At 53.9% G+C, this 5,887-nt stretch overlaps 1 pseudogene; it reads right to left on the bottom strand.

The window, feature by feature from the left end:
• Positions 1–703: 703 nt before the first annotated feature.
• LOC116547714 lies at positions 704–1,399 on the bottom strand (annotated as a pseudogene).
• Between the last annotated feature and the right edge of the window lie 4,488 nt (positions 1,400–5,887).

Genomic DNA, 5,887 nt, shown 5'->3' with positions numbered 1-5,887 from the left:
CTGCCTGGGTCAGCTGAGGCTTGGGATCCAGGCAGCAGCGGAAGGCCGGGCTGCTCGAGGCTGGTATCTAACGTTCTGCACTGGGACCTGTGCTGATGGCGGCCGTCCCGGGGAACGTGGGCCAGGTCTCCCACGCCATGGCTCCCGGCTTGTCGAACACACTCAAGGAGACAGAGCGCTGCAGGCCCTCACCTCATGCTTCTGCAACGCTGGAAGGGGGGTGTCTCTGAGGGGACGCTGGCCAGATGCATGGAGGGGCCTGCGAATCTCAGGGCTACAGACTCCCTTGGACAGGAGGGGGTGTTGGCTCCTGTGGTGGGCCTGAGATACTAAGGCACGAAGCTAACGTAAGCCCAGTGTGGTGGTGCAGGGAGCACAGGGTCCGAGGGCTACACCCCGGGCCTGCAAAGCACACATTGATCGAGCAATTGCGATGGCCCATCTTGGACAATTTGGCACAGGATGGAGGTGCAGGGTCCATGGTTCTTGCTGGAAGGGGCGCCATGCCCTGGCCGCCTCTGTGAAGGCCTCTGCATGCGGCCGGCACAGCAGCCCAGGCCCACGGGCCAATCGGGAGCTGGGATCTGGGAGTCTGATGCCCGGCTGGGAGGGGCGTGCAATGATGCCAAGGTGCCATGGTCGTCGCTGGCAGGCCCTCCTCTGCAGGGATCTCAAGGAGGCAGCAGGAACAAGGACAGGAGAGCGGGCGGAGAACCTCGGAGCTCTGGCAAGCTCGGGCAGGTGGCCTCGCGCTTCAGGGGTGTCTGTGCAGGCCGGGGCGCGTGAGGGCGGGGCGCATGAGGTTCTCGGTGATGTAGGCCATCAGCAGGCAGATGACCACCAGCATGACGCAGATGGAGCCGCCCACCGCCGTCATGGCCATCACCATGTTCCACATGCTGGCCTGCTCGGCGGTGAACTCCACGCACTCGGCGAGCTCGGCGGGCTGGTTGGGGGTGGGGCTCCGGCGTGGGCGGCCGGCCAGGCGCACAGCGCAGCTGCTGCAGGCACAGGCGGTAGAGGACGCCGTAGTGCACGTCGGGCAGCAGGTAGTCGCGGCAGGAGGCCCCAGGCAGCACGGGCTCGCACTGAAAGCCTGTGTAGGCGCCGCGCCAGGAGCAGTTGAGAGCGAAGGCGCGCACGCGGCGCGCGGCCAGGGCCAGGCGCCACTGCAGGAGGACGCAGGACGCTGGCGCACAGGGAGCGGCCGCCCAGGGCGTGCAGCGTGCAGCCCGGGGCCTGGCCGTGGAAGCCGCCAGGGGCTGCGGAAGCACAGGCGCCCGCCGCCCGCCTCGAGGCCCTCGGGCAGCACCTTGTAGAGGCACCGGGGCGCCTTGGCCACCGGCTTCCAGCCCAGAGTCGTCTGGGCGGCGGCAGCAGCGGCGCGCGCATCCTGCGGCTGGGCCAGCGGGGCCCGGGGCTCACTGGGTCACGCTGGCCATGCCGCCACCGCCACCGTCCCCGCTGCCCGCTCCCAGTGCTCCCCGCGCTCCCCAGGAGCTGCGGTGCCCTGGTTTACACTGTCCGCCCTGTTGCAAACGTATTCTATTGTTGAGTGTGAGTAGGGAGCAGATTCAATATTTTTCCAGCAATGAACACAGGTGTCTCCCGCTCTGCAATGTGCATGGAGGCCAGATCATTCTCTGGGTTGCGGTTGTCCTGGGCACTGCAGGGTGCTGGGCAGCATCCCTGGCCCCCACCCACTCCATGCCAGAAGCACCCCCAGTCATGACAACCACAAATGTCCCCAAACATGGCCCAGTGTCCCCTGGGGTATGATCGCCTGGTTAAGAACCACGGCTAGGTGACTGCTATCCTCATCGCAGCCCAGGAATAGGATTGACATCAGGGTTAGACACAGCAGAAGTGCAGGCTGTGGGAGGGTGGTGATCCTTCGGTGGACAGAAGGAGGGAGGGAAAGAGGGAGGGAAAGCTGATGCCTGGCTCTGGGCTCAGGAAGCAGGGGTGATTTGACGAGGCTCCGGCTGGCTCATCTGGGGTGAGCACTTTTCTTCCCAAAGAACTCAGAAATGCTTAGATATTGGTGGAGGTTTATTTTGTTTTTTGTTTGTTTGTTTGTTTGTTTTTGGAGGCAAGGTCTCTCTCTGTCACCCAGGCTGGAATGTAGTGGTGCGATCTTGGCTCACTGCAGCCTTGACCTCTCAGGCTTAAGCCACCTTCCTCCTCAGCCTCCCAAGTAGCTGTGAATACTACAGGTGCTCATCACCACGCCCAGCTAATTTTTGTATGTTTAGTAGAGATGGGGTCTCTCCATGTTGTCCAGGCTGCTCTTAAACTCCTGGGCTCAAATGATTCTTCCACCTCAGCCTCCCAAAGTGCTGGGATTACAGGCATGAACCACTGCGCCTGGCCTTTGTGGGAGGATTCGAACACCTGCACATGGAGGAATTAGAAACCACTTAAAGGGAAAATACAGAAAGTGTTGATCTAGCCTGAAGAAAACCAAGAAGTGGCTTTAGAATGGAGAAGGATGTTTACGTGGTATAGAGGCTGATGAAATGAGTTGTGGTAGAATTAGCCCAGAAATTCATTTTTTCACTTTTTCTTTTTTAAGACAGGGTCTTGCTCTGTTGCCCTGGCTGGAGTGCCATGGTGCGATCATAGCTCACTGCACCTGATCATCCTGCTTCAGCCTCCTGAGTAGCTGGGACTAAAGGCATGTGCCACCACATCTGGCAAATTTTTGTATTTTGTATTGTTTCTGTAGAGTCAGGGAGTTGGGATTACAGGTGGGGGTCATCACCCTCAACCCACATGATCATTTTAACAAATGTAGACAAAATTCAACACCCTTCATGACAAAAACACTCAACAAATTACAGACAGAAGAAAATTTCCTCCATGTGATTAAGTAAATCAAGAAAATACCCACAGCTACTACCATACTCAAGGGTGAGAGACTGGGTGCTTTTCCCCCAAGCCAAGAACAAGACAGGGAGCCGTGGCCCATGCCTGTAATCCCAGCACTTTAGGAGACCAACAAGGGAGGACAGCTTGATCCCAGGAGTTGAAGATCAACCTGGGAAAGATGGTGAGCTCCATCTGTACAAAAAAAAAAAAAGGCTAGCTAGCCGTGGTGGTGCTCGCCTGTAGTCCCAGCTCCTCAGGAGGCTGAGGCAGGAGGATAGCTGGAGCCTGGGAGTTGGAGGTTGTAGTGAGCCACGATTGCACCACTGCACTCCAGCCTGGGGCAAAAGAGCAAGACCCTGTCTCAAAAAATAAAAAATAAGCCAGGGCCAGGCTCAGTGGCTCATGCCTGTAATCCCAGCACCTTGGGAGCCCAATGCAGGAGGATCCCTTGAATCCAGGAGTTCAAAATCCTAGTTCTTCACAAAATTTAAAAATTAGCCAGGCACAGTGGTGCATGGCTGTAGTCCCAGCTACTTGGGAGGCTGAGGTGGGAGGATGACTTGAGTCCAGGAACTGAAGGCTGCAGTGATCACACCATTGCACTCCAGTCTGGGTGACAGAGTGAAACCCAGTTTGAAAAACAAAATTAAGGCTGGGCATAGTGGTTCAAGCCTGTAATCCTAGCACTTTGGGAGGCCAAGGTGGGTGGATCATTTGAGAGGTCAGGAGTTTGAGACCAGCCTGGGCAACATGCTGAAACCCCACCTTTTCTAAAGATACAAAAATCAGCTGGGCGTAGTGGCAGGCGCCTGTAGTCCCAGCTACTCAGGAGGCTGAGGCAAGAGAATCGCTTGAACCTGGGAGGCAGAGGTTGCAGGGAGCTGAGATCATGCCATTGCACTCCAGCCTGGGAGACACAGCCAGACCCTTGACTCAAGAAAATAAATAAAGAACAGGGATGAGATAAGGGTGGCTGCTCTCACTGCTTCCATTCATTATTGTTACTGCAAGTTCAAGCCATGGTGACTGGGCTTGAAAATGAAATAAAAAGCATCCAAATTGAAACAAGAGAAGAAAAATTATTTCTGTATTTACAAACAGCCTGATGTGATGTAAAACATTCCCAGGCACAATTTGTGCAGCAGAAATATGGTGCTTCACAGGCTGCTTAGAAACCTAGCGGGTCACTCCAGCACAAACTATTTCCCTAGGCTTAATGAGGTCATAAGAGGGTGGCCGAGGCCTGGTGACAGTGTTGTTTCTCCACTGGGAGAGTCTGGCTGAATTACAACTGGTCTTTACATCCTCATCAGCTCCCTGGGGGATAGCCTGAAAGATATCAGATTAAAAAGCCAGGCTGAAATAAACCATCCTGACTCGGCTCTCAGCAAAGTGACAGGTAGTAAACAGATCTAAACACACATCTTGAGGTTTGTTTGCCTTTTAAAGTCAGCAGCTGGTGAATTGCACAGGGTCAGGCAGAGCAGTCAAAGGGCCTGTTCCCCTGGCTGGGAAAAGGGCAGGAGCCCTGGACACTGGCCCCACAGAACTGTCTCCTGTCAGTCAGGGTCCATTTTTCTTCTCCATCTTCCTCTAACCTTCATTTCAAACCACCTGCTGATGCATCAGACCTCTCCTTGGGATCTCTGTAGAGTGACCAGCCCAACCTGGGTTGCCCGGGGTTGTCCTGGTTTGAGTCCACCAAGTCCTCAAACCCAGTACACCAGGACTTGCTGATTGCACTGTGGACCCCACTGGGTGGTCGTCTTTCTGGGGAAACTGGCTTCTTTTCCTCCCCGACCTCCTTGCTTTGACTTGATGGTTGCATCTCTCTTCCCAGGTGCTGAGGTGTGACATTGACCATCCCTGGCCAGCCTTGGTGCTAGCTGACCCCCAAGAGTCCTTCCTTTTCTTTCTTTTAAGACAGAGTCTCCGTCTCTGCTCCAAGCTGGAGTGCAGTGGTGGGATCTCAGTCCACTGCAAGCTCAGCCTCCTGGGTTCAAGTGATTCTCCTGTCTCAGCCTTCCAAGCAGTTGGGACTACAGGTACCTGCCACCATACCTGGTTAATTTTTGTTTTCTTTCTTTCCCTTTCTTTCTTTCTCTCTCTTTCCTTCTTTCTTTCTTTTTTTCTTTCTTTCTCTCTTTCTTTCTCTCTCTTTCTTTTTCTCTCCCTCCTTCCTTCCTTCCTTCCTTCCTTCCTTCCTTCCTTCCTTCCTTCCTTCCTTCCTTCCTTCTCTCTCTCTTTTTCTTTTCTTTTCTTTTTTCTTTTCTTTCTTTTTTTCTGAGACAGAGTCTTGCTCTGTCACCCAGGCTGGAGTGCAGTGGCAAAATCTTGGTTTACTGCAACCTCTGCCTCTGGGTTCAAGTGATCCTCCTGCCTCAGCTTCCTGAGTAGCTGAGATTACAGACATGTGCCACCACACCTGGATAATTTTTGTATTTTTAGTAGAGATGGGGTTTTACCATGTTGGCCAGGCTGGTATCAAAATCCTGACCTCATGATCTGCCTGTCTCAGCTTCCCAAAGTTTTGAGATTACAGGAATGATCCAATGCACCTGGCTTAATTTTTTGTATTTTTATCAGAGATGGTGTTTTGCCATGTTTACCAGGCTGTGCATGAGCTCCTGACTTCAACTGATCCACCCACCTTGGCCTCCCAAAGTGCTGGAATCACAGGCGGGAGCCACCGCCCCAACTCCCAGGTCTCATTTCTTGCAGATCTCGGGGTCTTCCGTGTGTCTCTGGATCTTCCTGCGTCATTCTCACCTCCACTCTTTGACTCTGGCCCATCCTCTCATGTTGGATGATGGCAGCAGTAAGGAAATAATGCCTTGATTTAGCTCCTCTAGGCCCTGCACACAGGGGGTTTCGCTAAGCCTAGGAGCATTGAAAACCTCACTGCATACATGCTACAACATGAATGAACCCCCAAAAATCACACCCAGTGAGAGAAGTCAGGCAAAAGGCCACAGTGTGTGATCCTGTTTATATTAAATGTTCAGAATATAAATAT

This window comes from Sapajus apella, unplaced genomic scaffold (genome assembly GCF_009761245.1).
Source record: "Sapajus apella isolate SASKATOON/1434 unplaced genomic scaffold, GSC_monkey_1.0 scaffold4265, whole genome shotgun sequence".
NCBI classification, from domain to species: Eukaryota; Metazoa; Chordata; class Mammalia; order Primates; family Cebidae; genus Sapajus; species Sapajus apella.
The sequence above is the reverse complement of the archived record's forward strand: the minus strand, read 5'-3'. Positions and strand labels throughout refer to the sequence as shown.